At 38.4% G+C, this 20118-nt stretch overlaps 1 protein-coding gene and 1 long non-coding RNA gene across 3 annotated transcripts in view; one reads left to right on the forward strand and one right to left on the reverse strand.

The window, feature by feature from the left end:
• GPATCH2 (G-patch domain containing 2) overlaps positions 1–20118 on the forward strand; it is a 178324-nt gene that overhangs the window by 52238 nt on the left and 105968 nt on the right. The gene's annotated exons all lie outside the window — the stretch shown is intronic.
• On the reverse strand, positions 10100–19791 carry LOC140846115 (uncharacterized). The gene is made up of 2 exons (XR_012125015.1): positions 15514–19791; positions 10100–15377 (listed from the first exon to the last, which is right to left on the reverse strand). It is a non-coding gene; the product is annotated as an uncharacterized lncRNA (long non-coding RNA).

Raw genomic sequence — 20118 nt, forward strand, 5'->3', positions numbered from 1 at the left:
TACAATTAAATGCTGATCCCTTGGCAGAACTTGTCCTTAGTGAACCTATGGTAGCTCCTAGTGATTATTTTTTCCTTTTCTAGGTCCTCATAAACTCATTAATAGTGTGATGCAGGATTTCACCATCTCTCATCACCACTGTGTTGGTCATTAGTTTGTAGATATCCTGACATTTTTGTAGATACAAAGAAAGTGCAGTTCCAGGACTATATTTGAAATATCTTTGAATGTTTGCATGAACCTAGAAGTTTGAACTGATTTAAAAATTATAAATGTTCTCTCTCCTCTGTCTTGGGCTGCAGTATTTGTGGAAGGATTTAGAGTGGGAGTAACATTTGAACTAGGGAAGAGAACAGAAGGAACACTGATATCCCTTTCAAGCACCTGTTCTGAGCTGTGTTTGTTATCTCATTTATTGCTCACAATACCTTTTCAAGGTAAATATTGTTACATTTTTTGAAACATTTACTGATAGGAGAGAGATGTAGAGAGATGAAATAATTTACTCAAAAATATGTAACTGCTTACTTTTCAGAACCAAAATTCAAACCTAAATCTATCTAGTTCCAGAGCTTATGTCCATTTTCATATAAAAACCCTGGTGTCTGAAGTCAGTATTTTTCCTTTCTAGCTTTTTATTTATCCTCCCCCTACCATATATCGCTTGTTTTCTTAACGTCGTAACTTTATTACATCATGCAAAGGTTTCCATGATTCTCTCACTATCTTTTTCTCCTTTACACACTCATAAATGTGTTACCATCCCCCTTGAAGTATTACCTTAAAAACTAAGCATTTGTCTACAAATGTGATTTTCCTGGCACAGAGTACACCGAGCTGGACTGAGTATTTCTGTTAAAATATGGTATGGAGTAGAGAATGAGTCTTGAAATTGGGCCAATCTTTACCTCAGTTCTGGGTCTATTACTTACCAGCTGAATGATTTTGAGCAAGTTTTATAACCTTTTATAAGTCTCTCTCTCCTTACTTATAAAATGGGAATAACAGTATTTAACTTCTAGTTTGTTTTGGAGATTAGATAGCCTGGAAAGAAATACCTGGTTCATTTTCAGTTAAACACCTGTCACATGGTAGGTGCTCAATAAATTTTATCTCCATTGAATATCCAGAGATTACAGATTTTAGCAATCCTGTTTTATCATGGTCTCAATGACTTCTGGAAAACTCAAAGATTTAGTTCTTTTATACTTGACTAATTGTCAAAAAAATTCATTTTGTTCTATAGCACTGACTGTTATATAAATATAAAACATTTGTATTTGTCCATTAGAATGCATGTTGTTACTTATAACAGTAATTGTGCTCTCCCAAAGGCAAACCAAGTGTAGGTCAACAGAATCCTTTGAGGGTAGTCTGAGACATTAGATAATATTCTTTAGGAACTTAGCTACAAGTGCATTCCATTGCCCTATCTTGTCCTCAGCACTGTCTTGTAAGACACTGTCTAAAGCTATGCTGACATTAAATTACTTCCAAAGTACAATTTCTGTCCCCTGGCCTGGCAACCCTATAAACAAAGAAAAAATGGGAATGAATGTAAAAATGGAATGTTCATAGTAAAACTTTGTCTTTTTTTGTCAGTTGTGCAGGAGGAGAACATCTCCTAATATCACAAATAGGCAGCTTTTTATTCCCAAGTTTGTTAGTTGATTAGACATAAACTATTTTTATCCCCGTTTTGAAATTCTGTCTAATTAGACAATTCTGTTTCTCTAACACCTTTCTTCAAGACTTGGGGAAGTTTTTCTCACTTTGTTTCAAAAATTATATCCAAAAATATATCTAATACCTTATAGTTTAACTATTTAAGCCTAAAATTTAAACTTAAGTGAATCAGGTGCTGTATAACAACAACTTTGTCTCTTGGATTTTATTTATCGTCTTCCTAACCTTCTTAGTCTGAATAGTAATTTTCTTTGGGAGAAGATAAAAAGGATTTGAAAAAAAATTCTGCCATTTTTTTGTCATCTATACTAATCCAAACAGTGAATGTGTATCTTTCCTATTCATTATTCTTGCTTCAAATACTGCCATAAATAAATTCGACTCCCATTCTTGTTTGTCTTCAACATTTTTCACCAGCCCTAGTTTATTCTGGGCTTTAGCTGTCCTCATAGTATTGTGATGAGTTTGTACTAGTGTTTTACATTTGTCCTTGGTTTCACCCCATATAATGTACATAGTCTTTTAAAATCTGAGCTCATTTGATCCTTTACCTTAAATATTGGCTTTATAAAATTGCCCCCTCCACCACCACTTCCTTACATATTGCTTTTATTCATTATTTTATTCAGAACTTTGACTATAGTAACATACCCTTTTTTCAGGTATATTTTTCTTCTAGTATTTTTATCTGAATCAAATCTGTTACTTAACTAATTAAACATGTGTTCCAAAATTTCTGACTAGTCTTATCATTAAATTTGACCACTGTTCTTCCTGTCATTTTTCCTTAAAGTACATGACAGTGTTCTCCTTTTCATCATTCATACCAAAAACCTCAGTGTCATCCTTGATTCATCTCGTCTTCTCATAATACTCTTAATGCATAATATTTTTAATCCATTAGTAAATCTAACTGAATCTATCTTCAAATGTCTGCAAACTCAGATCCCTTCTAATCACCTTTGATTTTACCTCCTTATTCTAACACAACTTCATCTCTTACCTGATATAAAAGCTGCTGGCTTTTGCCTTTGCTCTCCTGTAGTCTGTTCTCAAAATAGCAGCTGGTGTCCAATTTAATGTAAGTCTCAGCACATCATTCCTCTACTCAAAACCCTCCATTTTGCTTCCTCTCTAATTAAAATACAAGCAGCAGCCCTGCAATAGCTTAAGGGACAAGACCCAACTTTAACACTCCCAGTCACCCCCATTTCTTTGACCTCCTACTACTTGTCTCTTTGCTCACTTCTCTCCAGCAGCGCTGGCCTCCTTGCCTGCATCCTCCCAACCGAGTTGTTCCCTCTGCTTGTAATGTTCTTCCTTTGGGTACACCCTGGCGCTCTCCCTTACCTGTTGGAGGCATTCTCTGACTATTTCAAACCACAACCCTCGTGTCTCAACACTCTGTATCTCATTTCCTTGCTTTATTTTTTCCCACAGTACTTATCTGAACTACCATTCATATGTGTTCATTGTATGTTTCCTCTCAATATAATAAACGCCCATGAAGGCAGAGATTCGTGTCTGTTCTGTTCATAGTTGTATGTGCGTGCCCTAAAACGGTGCCTGACATACAGTGGACAGACAGTGTTTGAATGAACAAATGAATAAATGAGTGAATGTACACTCTACATGGAGTTTTGAATCATGCATTTTAACAACATGCAAGCATATTTTAATAACTGTAGATTTTAATGGTAGCATAATATTCCATCATGTAGATGTGAATTATTTTGTTTAGGTTCTCATTTTTTAAACTGTTATAAATAATGCTTTGATACACATCTTTATGTATAGAGAAGGTTCTCCCTTCCAAGACACATACACACACAGAAGACACACTCATTTCCTTAGAATAAGTAACACCAATAGAATTACTTTATTGACGTCTATAGATACTCTGAAATATTTAAAGCCAAAAGGCTTCTACCAATTTATTATTAGTAGCTACATAAATCTGTTTCATCTTCAGTACTACTCCTCAGCATTACACATGGACAGTTCTCCTGCATTATTGATGTATGTTCGTTCATAAAGCAAATTGGACATGAGAGAATATTTGCATTGAACCACCGAGGTAAGGTGCTTGCATCCCACACATCACATCTACATTGTTTTAGTGCCTTGTGCTTTACTGTAGCTGATAAGAAGAAATGTTAAAGCATTTGTACATTTGTGATATTGACATTAATAATGATGCTGATACAAATTGGAAAAGAAAGGCCAATACTCTTAAACAAAATCTAGATATATTTGCTGAGTGATATTTAGATTTTATAGATCTACAATCATTGTCATAGAAAACTTTTTAGTATTTAACTATCTCCCTGAAAATAACTATGTTATTGTGAGTCTAAAAGTAATCCTCTGGCTATATGTCCCATTGAAATGATTGCTTTAGTTACATTTTAAAAACTGTGAAATTTCTGAAGAGTACAACTATTGCAATAGCAAAACAGTCTATATTTTAACTGTCTACTTTGTGTTAAGTGCAAGAAGGTGTATCATTGTTTTGATTGCATATTTTAATTACATACTTTAGAGATAATTCATATTCATCCTGCAAGTACTAATTTAAATACTGCTTTTGGATACATGCCTTTCTTGGTCTTTTTCAAAGTGATCAAACTGGTTATAGAGGATTGTAAGCAAAAGAATGACTATTTCCCCAGGTATTTCATTAATAATTGGATTGATGAATTAATTTTTCATATGCTGAATGTGATATCCATTCATATCCTTTGCTCACATATTGAATTATGCTGACTATATATAACATATCATCATTTGTTGTCTGTCGTATTGATGTGTAATTTACTATTTCAGAATACAAAATAGAGGCTTGTCATGGCAATACACATCCAGTTTTAAACCTAACGATAGAAAAACATCTGAAAATTAAGCAGTTTACACACCTCAAAGTAATTGGATGAATATATGATAATCAAGTATATCAAATAAATTTCTGTATTGAAAACAAAGCTTCACTTATAAAATGGTTTTTTAAGAAGTAGCAAACTATTGTTTTGCTTTGTTTTTTCGTCTTTTATTTAACATCGCTTTGACTAGAGATATAAGGCAGGTTAAATCAGAAAAGCATAGAACTTTCTTTTTGATACATTTTGTTTATAAGTTAAGTTTCAAGCCTTAAATCTGTTCCTTGAAACAGTTAGTTTCCTGAGAGTATGGAGATATTGATGAATCTTACCTTAGGTTAAAGCATCCTTCGGTTGATTCATCTTGTTTATAAGTTAAGTTTCAAGTCTTATATCTATTCCGTGAAACAGTTAGTTCTCTGAGAGTATGGAGATATTGATGAATCTTAGGTTAAAGAGAAAAACAGAAACCTAATGTATCATAGACACTTATATGCTAGTGTACCATTTTAACTCCTGGAAAGTATTGTTTTTTCTTCTCAGGAATTTCCTTAAAATTAATGCAGACCAGTGACTATTTATTTTAAAAAAATTGAAACCCCCCACTTTAGAATTTTGTATATTTACTTTAAACACAGAGTGAAATTTTCTTTTCTTCTCTATAAAGATGCATTAGTTATAAATAAATGCACTTACATCTATATATTTGAATATTTGAAGCTCAACATTATATGTATAAGCTGAAGTCTTGCACTAATAGGAATTTGGGGTTCTTAAGATTTTAGGACCTCTTATATTGTGAGTAGTGAATAATTCAGTGTGTAAAATCTGACATGAAATATCAATGGGCAAATTAGCATTACCTTCTAATTAGAGTTGAATATAATATTTAATAATAGCCATATTCATGACATTACAGGGGCCCATGCGTTTCTGTTTTCTGAGCCCATGACCCGTCAAGCATTCCACTCCTCCTTGTTTAAACTCTCTTCAGTCATGCTCCTTATAGGGGGGATAGAGTGGTTTTTAAATTCAAGCTATGGAAAAGTTTTAATGTAAAATGTTGAGAGGAAAATAAATGAGATTATAGAGTCATCTGTTTAAGCTTTTACATGTACAAACATAACATTTAAAATAGCCCATTTAAAAAAATGTTTCCTAAAATGTCTTCTGGAAATACATTAATAACTTAATATATGAAAAGATATGACCAGGTTACTACTGGCCTATATTTGTTCCTTTCTTGAAGTTTTCTTATGAAAAGAGAAAGCTCCTCTGAAGTCGATTATATGCATAGGGATTTCATATCCTTGATTAAGTTCAGCACAGATACTCCTATTGTATCATTTGGCCATGAACCAGGGAAAAGTTGTAGCTGACATGGAAGAACAGGATATTCTAGCACATTTTGAATGTGCTTTCAGAAAGTTGCTGGAAGGCAAGCATTGACTCAGTGATGTAATGTGTGGAGTCCAACTGCGTATTTGCTGTGCTAGAGAAAACTAATGGAAACATTCACTTGGGGTAAGACAAATGGTATTAAATGAGAAAACACACCATGAATTGCAAATGGAGCTGAGTTAATTTGTTGCTACAGTAGTGTTGCCCTACTGTTAAATGAAGGCTGTGTAATTATCTTGCTGGCAGAGATAATGTCAAAACCTCATTTCTCCTTACATGCCTCGTTTTTACATGAGGGCTAATTGAGCTGCAAGGTGACAACTGATTATATATGGCTATCATCGGGTCCTCTTGCTCAATTTGCAAATAATGTTACCCTTATTTTAAGTGAGGATTTTTATCAGACTTCAAGTAAAGTATGAAAAAAACTTTTTGAGCTGTTTGAGTAATTTGCAGCATTCTTTCTGTCTGTAAATTATTCTGGAATAAATTATCCTTTTTTCATGTACTTTAAAACTTTCTCTTCATTCTTCTGATATGCTTATGCAATGTACTTCAAGAAAATTGCAATACTAGTTTATTGTTCATTTTTTAAAACATTGTAGTAGTTACGTTCAGTCAAAATGTATTTGTTTTTTATTTCTTTTCTGGAGATTTAGGCTTTTTAGCTCTCAGATGTCAGAATGTCAGAAATTCAAATAATAGGAAAAAACTACTTTGTTCATCCAAGTCAACTGAATTAAAATTTCAGATTTTTTTTTTCTGGTTATCTAGAATTGTACTCATTAGTCTATAACTATTTTCCATCACTCCCATGGTAAGTCTCAGTAGAAAGAAAGATGTTTATTGACCTTAGACCCAGTCTTACTAACTGTGGCTAAGTCCATGAGGGGGCAGCATCTTAAACAGCAAAGTTTTCTATTTATTAAAAACCTGCACAGTTGAACAGCGTAACTATTTTTTGTGGTTGTTGATGTTCCTGAATATGTACTAAATACAATTTATTATCACAATAAATATAGTCAAGAAATAGGCTCACAGTAGTTGTATAACTGTAGTTCAAGTAGATGGACAAGTTGTTGCTCTGTTGCAGAATCTCCTGGCTTAATGTAAAATTCTGAAAGAGTCCAGGCAGAGATTATTAAACAAAGGTAGTAAGAACGGGGCCTGGGTGTGAGTTCCCTTACTTGTGGAATAGCTTATACTTGACAAAAAAGATCAGACAAGTGGGGACTCTTTGGAATCTAAATATAAGCTAGCTTCACTAGCAGTAACAACAGTATTACCAAAAGGTTAATAATATAACAAAAAAATAGGGTGTTGCCAAATATTTTATAGTACTTTTATATTTTTCAGAGTTTACTTCTAGAAAGTAGAAATAACTGGCCTTTGCTGTTTCCTTATATGCCAAGTATCTCAGTTAATCTTTACAGTAACCATACGAGGTACATAGCATCCATTTTTAACAGATGAGGGAACTGAAGTACAGAGATGACTTAGCTTATTGGAGATCTCATTGCTAATAAGTGATTCATCTGATACGAATCAAACCCTGTGATTTGGGCGTACATGTCCATCTCTCATTCATCAAGGAGGAAATGGAGGCTCCATGGGCTGAGCAACTTGTTTCAGATTGGACGGCTGTGTATATGTAGTAAATGTATAGTAAATGTGAACTGTGGTTCACATTCCCATCTTTTGACTCTGTGTTGTTGTTTCTCTTTTCTTTATTTCCCCTGAACATTTTAAAGACTGGGCCTTACGTGTTCTTGATCAGTGTCTTTCTGTCCTAGTGCTTTTCCAGCTGTGTCCATGAACCCTGGGTCCCCATAAGTTGCCTTAGGGTTGGTGAAGGGGCCAGGAAGCAGGTAAAAGAATCGGAATCCAGCCTGCCGTCAGTCACAGGAATAGTCAGCCTTAGGGTTCTGAGGAGTTTATTAGGAAAATTTCCACTGCCTAGAATGTTATAAAATAATATGCTCTACTCTGTCTACAATTATTACTGTAACTCTGTATTACTTATGATATATATAATCTATATCTCAGGAGGCTTTTCAGTAATATTTCCAAACCATGTCTCCTTAAACACTGGAGCGCTTTTCAGGTCATTTGAAATTGCAAGAGTTAAGCCAGACTCCAGGGGCCCGAGTGCGGCTCTAGTTTTCCTGGACCCCAGCACCTGGTGGTCAAGAGGAGAGCAGGTCCATGCTCGGGGAGGGCCAAAACTCGGCACGCCTGATTAAAGAGCTATGTTCTTCCTTCAAATTCCAGTATACCTGCTTGGAGAAATCCAAACCAGAATCAGTCCTCAGAGAGAGGAAGTGTCTGTCCTTAAGGGCACCGCCCAGAGAAGATCCTCCGGGTCAGTTCAAAGGGAAAGCACATACCCAGCCGCACCCTGTAGAGGATGAATGTCTGGGAGCTGTGTTCTGCATGTTGTCTCTGCTTTATCTCCTGCATGTGTCAAAGGATGAGAATGAAAATGACCCATCTGATGGGTGCTTAGTCTGCAGGTGTGACTCACACTCGCAGTGGGAGTTCTGGGTAACTGCTGCGCTCTCAGAAGAAAGTGGGGGAAAGACCATTGGCAGAAGGGGAAATAAGTACCAATATGTGAAGATCCAGTTTTGAAAAGGAACTTGGCACAGATCAAAATTTGAAAAGAGTAGTGGGATTGTCATATGCAGTTAAAAAAAAAAAGACTTAGCTTCAGCTGAATATCGTGGGCTTGCGTGAAATGCATGAAATACACACACACCAGTGACACACGTCACCATAAATCTTCTCAGTGCTTGAAGTGCTACATGTTTTCAGGTGTTTTACCCTCCAAATTTAATTTTATTACAGTGACTGCTGTGCATATGTTTTTACCGAAACCTCCCCTTCAGCTCTAATGGCATCAGAGCTCCTCCTGTCAGCAAAGCATTGGTGTTTGTGATTATTTTATTAAGTTTTGTAGCAGATGCAGTTATTTACCCCCATGTGGAGTTGTAATTTTAAATGTCTGCTTTGATTCTGCCTGCAAGGAAACAAAATCAGGTGTATTGCAGAATGACATTGAAAACTACAACATTCCAAAAAGGTGTAAGTAATGCACCAAAGGGATTTCTTTTTCAAAAGTGAATGGAAATGCTCATGTTCTCAAAACTTGCTCTCTTTTTTTTTGAGATATAACTGTAACACTGTATTAGTTTTCAGTGTACAGATTAATCGTTTTATACATGTATATATTGAAAAATGGTTACCACAGTCTAGTTAACTTCTATCACTACACGTACTTAGTTACACATTGAAAACTGGTGTACTGTCATTCTTTTGTCTTTTGAAATGAAGTTTGAACTAATTGAGCTTTTTTTCCCCTGATCTTGTCAGATTATTCATACCACAGTTTATGTTTGGTTACGTTTGTCAAGTTTAAGAACTTAAAATGGAGCTGTCCTGTATGAAGAGAAAGTATAAAATCAAACTTTACTGATTAGTACCTGAAGAAAATGAAAGTTGCTGTTAAGTCAGTGGTTCTTAAGTACACTCATTTAGCCCTCACAGGAGACTGGACGGGTGCAGTTGTCCAAACAGGATGGGGGTGCTACTGTCGTCTAATGGATAGGAGCCGGGGATGCTTCTAACCACCCTATAGTAACAGAATAACCTCCCACAGCAAAGAATTAGTTATCCATCCCTACATGACAGTAGTTCAGGGATTGAGAAACTGCTCTAAATGAAGCACCGACAAAAGCCATGGTTCATGATTTCTGGGCCATTATATTCAGAGTATTTGAATTATATATATTCATTTAATGTTTTATTTAATAATATTCCATCTTAAGGAAAAATATGTTCAAGAAAGTGCATATGCGTGTGTGTGTGTGCACATGCGTGCATGTGCCTGTGTGGGTATGTGTGCAGGTGTGTGCGCATGCATGTGGGGGGGGTGCACGTGCGTGTGTCGGTGTGTGCATGTGTGCATGATAGGTAAGATTAGGGCAGCATGCTTTATTCTATTTGGAAAGTATTTGTTGGAGAAATTGAAAAACAAGTTCTTCATTCACTCAAGCATTTATTGAACCCCACTATATGCAAGACACTAATGATTAAAGAGGGGAAAAATAGTTCTAAGGAGTTTTAGCTGAATGATGAAGAAATTCATAGAGAGACCTCCCAAGCTGTTTGCTGAGTGTTGTAACAGCGCTTAAGGACAGGATCCTGCCGGGTGCCGAAACACAAGGGCACGTGAAGTCCACACACGGTGGGGAGAAGACTTTGCTGTAGAAGATCCCAGAGCTGAGCTTTGAAAGACCCATAGGAGTGGCCAGGACCATGAGGTGGGGAGGAAGAGCAAAGGCAGGCCAGGCACACAATAGCCTGGGGGGGATGGGGCGGTGTGCAGGCCCCTCCCTGTCTGGGGATTTTTGTGTCTCTCTGTCTCTCAGTCTTCCCTGTGTGTGCTCACAGGTCCATAGCCCTCTCGCTCGCTTTTGGGCTCTTGCCTGCTGTCTGGTGTCTGTCTGCAGCCAAACGCAATCTCTAATTTCTACCTAAGCACCAGCCAGAGCCTGCTTACTCTCTCTCACATTTGGTCACCCCAGGACTGGGGTCTCTTGGGGTCACACCTCCTCTTGCTTTCGCCCGACCTTGTTGTCAGCTTTTTACCTGTTGTTTTCTCCATTCCCTTTATCCAGTTTATATGTTTGTAATGTGATCAGATAAAGGTAAGGACAGAGAGAAGAGTAGAAGGGGGTAGCAAAGAGAAATAGGACTCAGAGAAGGCGACAGCCAATGCATGTTAGTAAAAGGAGTTTTGTTGTCGGTGTCATAGGTAGAAAGGAGCCACTGAAGGATCTGTATTCCATATATATCTAGAATCAGATGATTTCTCAATACCTTAAAAGGACTTTTAGCGGAGAGGTAATGAGTTGACAATATTTAGAGTAATAACTCACGGCCCGTGGCATGATGTGGTAGTTGAGAGGTGTATTTTGGCATTAGCTGATCTGGTTCAGATTCTAGGGCTAGCATCTAAAGCTGTCATTTAACCTTTTCATTCCTCAGTTTTCTCAGCTCTATAAGGATTTTGTTGTTTTCATAGGCTTTTGTTGTAATTTTCAAGACTTAGTGCAGTTTTTAATTAATTGTTTAAATTAATATGATTACACGTATTAGTGTGGCAGTATAGCCATTTGAAGATAAGAAGAGAGACACTTGCTTGAGAGAGACTTGGTGGGTTTGATGAACAGGATTTGATTTCCATCAAGTATAGTTGGATGAAAGGAAGAAGGAGGGGGTTGGGACTCCTAGGCTTTGGCTGGACATTGATTACTTTGAGCCTTTGTTTTCTTTCCATGATACCCACAACTCTCTGCAATTTGATGGGGTAGAATATGGGAACTCTAAACAGGAAAGGTAATCGGTTTAATTTAAAATAACAGGAATTGGATGGCAAGATGGCTGGTAGACTTTTTAGGTTGTTTTCAATAGTCAGTCGGAAGCATTTAGTCAGCAGAAGGTCTCTGTGGTGCGTTTCAGTACAACAGCAGAGAATTAATTTTGTACGTTCCATGTCTGATTCCATTGTTGTTTGATGTTACTCTGGACTAAACCCTGTTAGTAAAAGATAACTGAGTTCAGGTGCGTTCAGTGTTCACATATATGTAATTTACTTTCTGCTACTCTATGTCAAGCACAGTGCTAAGTGTTTGAATATATTGCTGCCTACATAGAGAAATCCCTTTAAGAGAGTGGTTGTCCACACTGTACAGATGAGGTGACGTCAGCCTCAGAAAGGTAAATGACTTGCCCCAGACAATGCCCCCTCCCTTCATAGAGCCCTGTTTCTAATCATTTGTGTGCATATAACTCCAAAGCCTGGGCTCTTTCCACAGTAACATGAAGCTGTTAGATACAATTAGTACCACTGTAAGTTCAAGACTGATGAAATAACATGAAAACACTTTGAGAAAAGTCAGTGGGTTAGAAAATCATCAGTTTGAGAATCATAAGATGTGGATCGTGATTCAGAAGCATTTTATAGATTAACTTGTGTCTTCAGTTTATTAACTTGTTAAATGGTAATAAAGTTTGACTTCTGCTTATTTTACAGTATGAGTAGCACATACTGACAATTTTTCAGCATTCAATAATACCGTATGAAAGGTACATAAATAGACAGTTTGATATTGGTGCAAGAATAGAAAAAAATAAACAAATAAAGTAGAAAAAGGAGTCCAAAAATAAGCTCATACAAATGGTGTCATTTGACATATGATGAAGGTGATATTATATGTCAGTGGGAAAAGGTGAGCTTTCTAATCAGTGATGAAGGGACAATGAGTTCTCCATATGGGGGGGCGGGTAATGGAATTGGAATCCCTACCTCACAGCACATACAAAAATCAGTCCCAAGTGTATTAAACACATAAATAGAAAGGCAGAGCTGTACCATTTTTAGAAAAAATATTGGAGAACAACTCTAGACCTCAAAGTCGAATAATTTCTTTAAAAAGACCATTGTAAACCGTAAAGAAAAAGATTAACTTATCAACCACATTAAAATTAAGAACATATTTGTAAAAGAGAATGAAAACACACACATACACACCATTGCTGCAGAGTGGGAGAAGCTTTTAGAGATCTATATAACTCAAAGTTTAGAGTCTAAAATTAATGAAGACTATAAATGAATAAATGAAAAATTAAACACCTGATAGAAAGATGGACAAATGAAAAGGATAGGTATTCCACAAACGAGGAAGCACAAATGGCCTATAAGTGTGAAATGCATTCCATCTCATTAGAAATTTCAATGAAATCACAGTGAGATAGGATTTCACACTCATCAGATTGGCAGAACTTTAAAATGGACAATATAAACTGTAAGTGAGGTAAAGATTACTAGGATCTGTAAAACACTGCTTCAGAATGTACACTGGGATAGCTACTCTGGAAAAAGGCAGTAGCCAAGAAGGAGAGTAGAAGGGGGTAGCAAAGAGAAATAGGACTCAGAGAGTTTGCAATTGCCTATGAATTATAAACCCTAGAGAAACCCTTGCACTTTTGTACAAAAATATTCACAGTAGCAATCTTTGTGAGAGTGGAAAATGACCAGCAATGTTACTATTAGCAGAAAAATGGATAAATTGTGGTGTATTCTGTCGCGACCCTTCAGGGACCGAAGCAACATGCCCAAGGTCTTGATTCTTCTCTAGGCTTTATTCTCTAATCTCTCACGGTGGTTACAGCAGTTGTCGGGCAGCTCTCCTCCCTCCCGGCGGGCTCCCTTATATTCAGTCACCCAATCAATCCGGGACAGTATCATGCATGACCTTTAAGCGGATAGGTGTCATGCACCACTCTAAGCGGGCAGCACGAGCTGTGCACGGGTACAAAAGTCTGCTGGGCCAATCCCCAACAGGGAAGAGGGGAAAGGGTGGTGAGCAGGAAGCAGGCGCCATCTTTAGGGCGTTGTCCAGCTAGAGTGGGGCTCAGCCTCGGCCATAGGCCAGGCCCCCACATCTCCCCCTTTATTGTTTTATAACCAAAGGTCTGTCGGGATCATGCCTGTCTTAGGTCGTCCGGAGTCTGCGGCATTCTTACCCATCCTCAGGCAACAGACAGCTTAGGTCTGCACCCTGTCTTAGGTTGATATGCGCAGCTCCTGATCTTACCCGTCCTTGACTACTGATCCAGCATATTAAGCCATACTCTAGGGGAGATGCCTTCCTCTAGCACTGCCATGGCTTGCAACAGGACCTTCCGTTCTCCCCGTTGCTGTTTTTGTATGGAACAGACTTTCCTCCCGACCAGGAGGAGGCCCACAATTAGCAATATTCCTATGATACCTACACCTGACCAGGCTTTGGTGGCGTTTAACACAGCTTCAGCTATTTGAGCTACGGAGCAAAATTTCTAACCATAGCTGAGTGGTGAGCTCGTCAAGCTCACTGGACCAATTTGTGGTTAACATCTTGCCTAACTGTCTGGACAAGTTGGCAGCTTTAGAATAATTATGAAAAGGAATACCAGTAATACACCCCCATATAAGAATGGATGCAGCCCACAGACAGAACCTCCCCCAAGAGGTCCAATTGTTCTTGAAGAAGGTTCATGTGTTGGTTGACCAAGGCCATCCCATTCTTAAAATGGCAGGAGCAGAAGCAGTGCGATCATCTTGTACCTCCGCTCCGGGGTTTTACACTGTGCAGCGTCTCTGCCGTAGGAATGGTGATAGTCAGCGCGGCGGTGGCTGCAGCTCCGCCGTCGCCTGCTGTAGGATCCACGGCAGGAACAGAAGCAGTGCGATCATCTTGTACCTCCGCTCTGGGGTTTTCCACTCTGTGTATCAGACGTTCAGGCACCCAAACGGGGTTCTGCTGGCCCTGTGGAAAAACACAAACCGAGCCTCGGGTCCAGATTATCACTGGGTCCGGGCCTTTCCATGTTCCTTCCAACACATCCTTCCACAAAACTTTAGGCATGTGTTTTGGATTGGATTGTTGGCCGTGCCGCTCTGCTGCACTGCGGCCATTTTTGTCCAGTGTTCTAAAATCTTCTCCTATTCCCCCTTTTTGTTTATATAAAGCATTCTTGAGGGTGAGGTGGGTGCGTTCCACCATACCCTGACCCTGAGGGTTGTCTCTAGCTCCCTGCTGCTCTCATAACACAAAAGGATGTCATCCATATAATGATAGATGATTATCAGGGGAAACTGTTTCCTGACAGTTTGTAAGGCCTTCTTTACATACACATGGTGGGGCTATTAGCCATGCCCTGTGGCAATAAACCTTTGACAGTCTCTGGGGTGAAGCGGGATGGAGAAGAAACAGAATTCCATCCTCTGGGCAGGGCCACAGGGAGAGGAAGGCCTAATTGTACAGGTCCCATAAACTCCATCTGTCTGTTCACTGCCCTGAGATCATGGAGTAATCTCCACTTGCCAGACTTTTTCCTAATTACAAAAATAGGTGTGTTCCATGGCGAGGTAGAGGGCTGGAGGTGACCAGCTGCTGTCTGTTCTTGTACTAAAGTGTGGGCTGTTTCCTTCTTTTCTTTGGTGAGGGGCCACTGAGGTACCCACACGGGCCTTTTTGACTGCCATGTTCTCATCAGATGGCAGTCCCTGTTCAGATCCCCCTTCCAATGCCTTTGCGAAGGCACGCTCTTCTTGTACTTCCTCTAATATTTCCTCCCCCTCTTGGATGGCCTCTCGGCAGCTTGGCTTCTGTCCTCGGCCCTAACCCTAGAGGCCTCCGTCCCCATCCTCTCTCTAAAGGGGCAAGTATCCTAGTTATAATTTAGATGGACTACGTGGCTAATTCCACGAACCTTTTGATTTCGTCGCTACTCTGCGAACCTTTTGATTTCATCGCCACTCTGCGAACCTTTTGATTTCGTCGCTGCTCTGCGAACCTTCACTGGCGCCTCCTCATTCCATATATTATAATAAACAATGTCACAAACACTAACAGGACACACACACTACACATAAACACCCACCGCAACTGCCTGCTGTCTGCCCTGCCACGTATACTTTCAGTTTACTCGCCGATCCACTCACCCTCCTCGGTTCCCTCTCCCGGTCTGGCCAGCCGACCGAACGGCGTCCAGCGACGTTCCTGAAGAGTTACAAGCTCTACTTCATCGGCAGGCGCCAGGGTCAGCGGATCAGGTCGCGACGAGGTTTAGCGATTCCCGGGGTTCGGCACCACTTGTCGCGACCCTTCAGGGACCGAAGCAACACGCCCAAGGTCTTGATTCTTCTCTAGGCTTTATTCTCTAATCTCTCACGGTGGTTACAGCAGTTGTCGGGCAGCTCTCCTCCCTCCCGGCGGGCTCCCTTATATTCAGTCACCCAACCAATCCGGGACAGTATCATGCATGACCTTTAAGCGGATAGGTGTCATGCGCCACTCTAACCGGGCAGCACGAGCTGTGCACGGGTACGGAAGTCTGCTGGGCCAATCCCCAACAGGGAAGAGGGGAAAGGGTGGTGAGCAGGAAGCAGGCGCCATCTTTAGGGCGTTGTCCAGCTAGAGTGGGGCTCAGCCTCAGCCGTAGGCCAGGCCCCCCACAGTATTCCTTGTGTGGAATACTGTATCAATAGTAAAAATGAGGGAACTACACAGCTCTATGCATCAACACTAACGAATCTCAAAATATAATAGGGCAAAAAGTGCAGAGTAATACCTACAGTGTGATTCTATTTATGCACATTTCAGAGATTGGAAAAACTAAACAGTATTGGTTAGGGATCCATAAACCAGCTGTAAAGTTTAATGAATAAAAAAGAACAATTAAATCGGAATTCAGGGTAGTGGCTGCCTCAGGAATATGTAGCTGTGATGGTGTGGATGGAGGCAGCTGGAATTTGGTAACATTCTAGCTTTAGGCCTGGGTTATTGTTCCTTACATTTTCATCCGTTTTCACATAGTCTTAACTATGTAAGCTATATTTAACAGTTTTTTAATAAAAAAAGAGCAAAACAGTGTTTGCTATTATTTTCTTTGTATTTTTGTTTCTGTCCCATTCTAGCTTAGATTCATGTTCTAGAAAAGAAAAGAGAAGCCTTCTTGGAGAAAATATAAAGATGTAAATTTATTACATAATCCCAAGCATTTTTTTCAGTATTAGGAAAGGAGGAGCCGTTCAAATGATTTTTTGAACTGAACTTCTTTTGGTCTCTCTGTGGGTTAGTACGAAGTAAAGGATTTGGAGTAAACCCTGTGATCCAGGTCCAGCTCTACCACTCAGCCAGTTTGGTGACTTTGGAAAAAATCTGAGCCTGCTCTCTCTGAGCCTGTCTCTCCTTCTATAAAACAGATACAGTATTAAGATGTACCTCCCAAGATTGTTGTGGTACAGCATGTATGAAATAAGTTCATAAACTCTAAGGTGAAGTATAGATGCTGGTTGAAGGTGTTTTTAAGAGATCAGAATCCCAACCACCCTTCTCTGTTGCTGAGTCCCCTCGCTAACACCTAACCCAATATGAGTGAAAATTTTAAGTGATTCTTTTTTGAACCATTAAGGCTCCCTTCATAGGTGGATAGGAATAGATGGACTCAACTGCTGTTCCATTAATCATTACTCGTGTAGGAATATCTTGGCTCGTGAGCTTTTCCTCCCACATCAGCAGGCGCCTCCCTATCAGCCGGTACTGCTGGGAGTCCCGGGCTCCTGTGTCCCTTTACTTCCGAACTGGAGGGAAACTGAGAGGAGAAGGCCATTCAGCATCACATCCTCTGCACTCTTTTAGCAAGTGGCTCCCCATCGGGGTGTTCATTTACATGACTTATTAATTTTACATTTTTGTAGAAACAATTCAATTAAGAAGTATTGTGAGCATTTCCATTCCTTGCCTCACAACGCTCCTGAAATTAGTCTTATTTTAAGGTGAGATTCAAAATGCGACCAAACCTCTAATAGTAAAAATCATAATGTCCAAACCTTCCCGCCCTAAAATACAAGGAGGAACGAAGTGGGGAGCCAACTTTAAAAGTCAGTGTGGCAGAAAGCTACAGTGGTGTATATAGGAAATGACTTATAAAACAATTTGCAGACGGAAACTTTCCACTTAGAACTTTGATTCCTCTATAACCTTATAAAATGAAATCATTGAATACCATTAGACTCTGGGGAATAAAATAAGATATGGACAATCTTTATAAATAGTTGGGGTTTTACATTAAATTGTAATGCTAGCTTACCTTTTTCTTTTTCTGCATTACTTGGCACGTTGATTTTTAAAAAGAGGACCTGGAGCAAAAAAATACCTATCTCAGTAAATCTTGGTTTTAGAAATCCATTAACAGTGAGGATGTAGAAACCAAGCAGTGGCATAATACCAAGAAGGAAAAGATTCAGGTATCATAAATTTTCAAGCCATCTGTACACTAAGTACACTGAAGAGTGAATCATAGAGTTTAGATGAATGGAAATCATATAAGCTCCTACTCTTTGTAGCTGCCTGTAAAACCTTGAATGCTCAATAGTACAGGCAAAAGCTCTCAAAAAATTTTCCAACTACTTTAGAGGGAAAATAAAAAAGTTTATGCACTAAGAAAATAAAACTAATAAATGTAGGAGAAAAGACTTAATTTAAAATCAAGAAGGGCTATTTTTATTATTGAGGTTTTTTCTGAGTCATACTCATCTGACACACTGCTGTAGTAAAATTCAATTCCCAAATGTACAAGGATTTTTTTTTTCCGTAATGTTCTGAATAGAAACAAAATGATGTCTTTACATTTGATTTTAGCTGTCCTACCAGTTCTGCCAAAGCGCTGTGTGGTGGGTTTTTTTTTTGCAGGGAATTTATTCTACCTGCTTCCAAAACAGATTTCAGTTAGACTAATTTGACTTCTGAAGATTAGAAGATTATATCAGATTAAATAGAAGCAATGTGCCTTGTGAATGTGTTTGTATGTCTTGAATCAAACACACAAACACATAGTAACTGTAGCATTTACAGTAATGACAGTAATGCTCAGACTGTGGCAGCTCTAATCATTTCATTATTTCTTTCCTATAACTGTAACCTTTTAGTGTTTGCCATAGAGGTGGCTGCAGTATAGCTACAATGTAATCAATTGCCAAGCAATATAGCATTATTAATACGATCTCAAGAGATGCTCAAGTGCAGATAGGGTCTGAGTATTTTACACTAGAGGCTGCTGTGACTTTTGGGGCTCCGTGAAGACTGGGCTGCCCTAGCTAGTGACCTCATAATTTCCAGAAGCAGGTGGAGATGGCAATTATAGCTTCGGCCACTAGCTTGAACTTTCTGTAGTAGGTGATGAATTGCAAATGGCTAGACCCCGTGCACAACAATAAACTCAAATAAATCTTCAACGTGTAATAATGACAAGACCGAAAGACTGGCAGCTATAACAAGGCTTCTGTTGTCACCCACGTTACTGTAGCCTTGATATTCATCATTATCAGCTGGCGCTAGCTCAAGAGCTGGACAAGAAGGTCCGAAGAAGGATGAGTTGTTTGCGCTGAAGCGTCCAGTTGGTCCCATCTGGAAGAGAGTAAATGGGATTTTTTTTGCCTGCTCACTAGGCCAGAGCTGTCCATCATTTTAGGCAGGTATGTGATCACTTCATGCTGTGGGACAATATGGCTTTACACTGCTTGGTTCTCTCTTGGTAGGGCAATATAACATTTTTACCCTGTTTAAAAGCTTCTGGTTACTTTCAGTTACGTAAAAATGCCATTCTCTTTCACAAAACTGAGCTAATGATTTGTTCCACTGTTGACAAATGACTTCTCAAATGAAAACATAATTTTAATACAACCTGAATCACTGTTGAAATCTGTGTCCTGAATCATATGAAGTTGTTATGTTGAATAATAATGTATATTTTCTTCAGTGTATTCTAACTTAATACTTTAAATTTGCAAAACAGTAATGAAGACAATAAGAAAAAGTGTCGGAGCTTTAAAAATATTTTTAAAGTACTCTTTAATATTCCCTAAATTTCCTACCAACTTTGCTTGTTGATATATAAAATACATATTCATAAGAATAATAATGTGCCTTTGGCTCTTCTGTCAAAATCAACAACTAAATACTATTTGACTTAAGTGAAACCAAATTCACTTGATCCTTCAACATTTTAACTCTATAAGATTAATCAATATAATATTATTCTTGGGTTGATTGTTCTCCCCCTTAGAAACATACCAATTTTTTAAAAATATAGACTCTTGAACATTCATTTATGAAGAACATATAATTACATATTTTGTATGTTGTCTTTATTGTGGTTGTGATGTTGTTAAAATGAAATTTTGAAAATTTAGTAACTAATATATTGATTTCCCTTTCTATTAAACACACCCATCTTTAATAAAGATTATAAGCATTCTCTTAGTGTGTTTTTTTGTTACCTTTTTTTCTGTTTATTTCCCGCCTTTTAAGGGAAAAGGTCATATAACTATTTCTTAACATTTTAGATTTGGAGTCGGTCTTTAAGAAAAATGAACTTGTTAATAATAGACAGCAGAATCCTTCGAACATTTTTGCTTTTGATTTATGCTAGTCATCTTATCCCTTAAATATATACTTTTAGATAAACCAAAAATTACATAATATGAATTCACTTTAACTCCTGAGATGATTAAAATGTAAGACTTCTGAGGATTATATTTCTCCAA

Source organism: Manis javanica, chromosome 14 (assembly GCF_040802235.1).
Source record: "Manis javanica isolate MJ-LG chromosome 14, MJ_LKY, whole genome shotgun sequence".
In the NCBI taxonomy this organism is placed as follows: domain Eukaryota; kingdom Metazoa; phylum Chordata; class Mammalia; order Pholidota; family Manidae; genus Manis; species Manis javanica.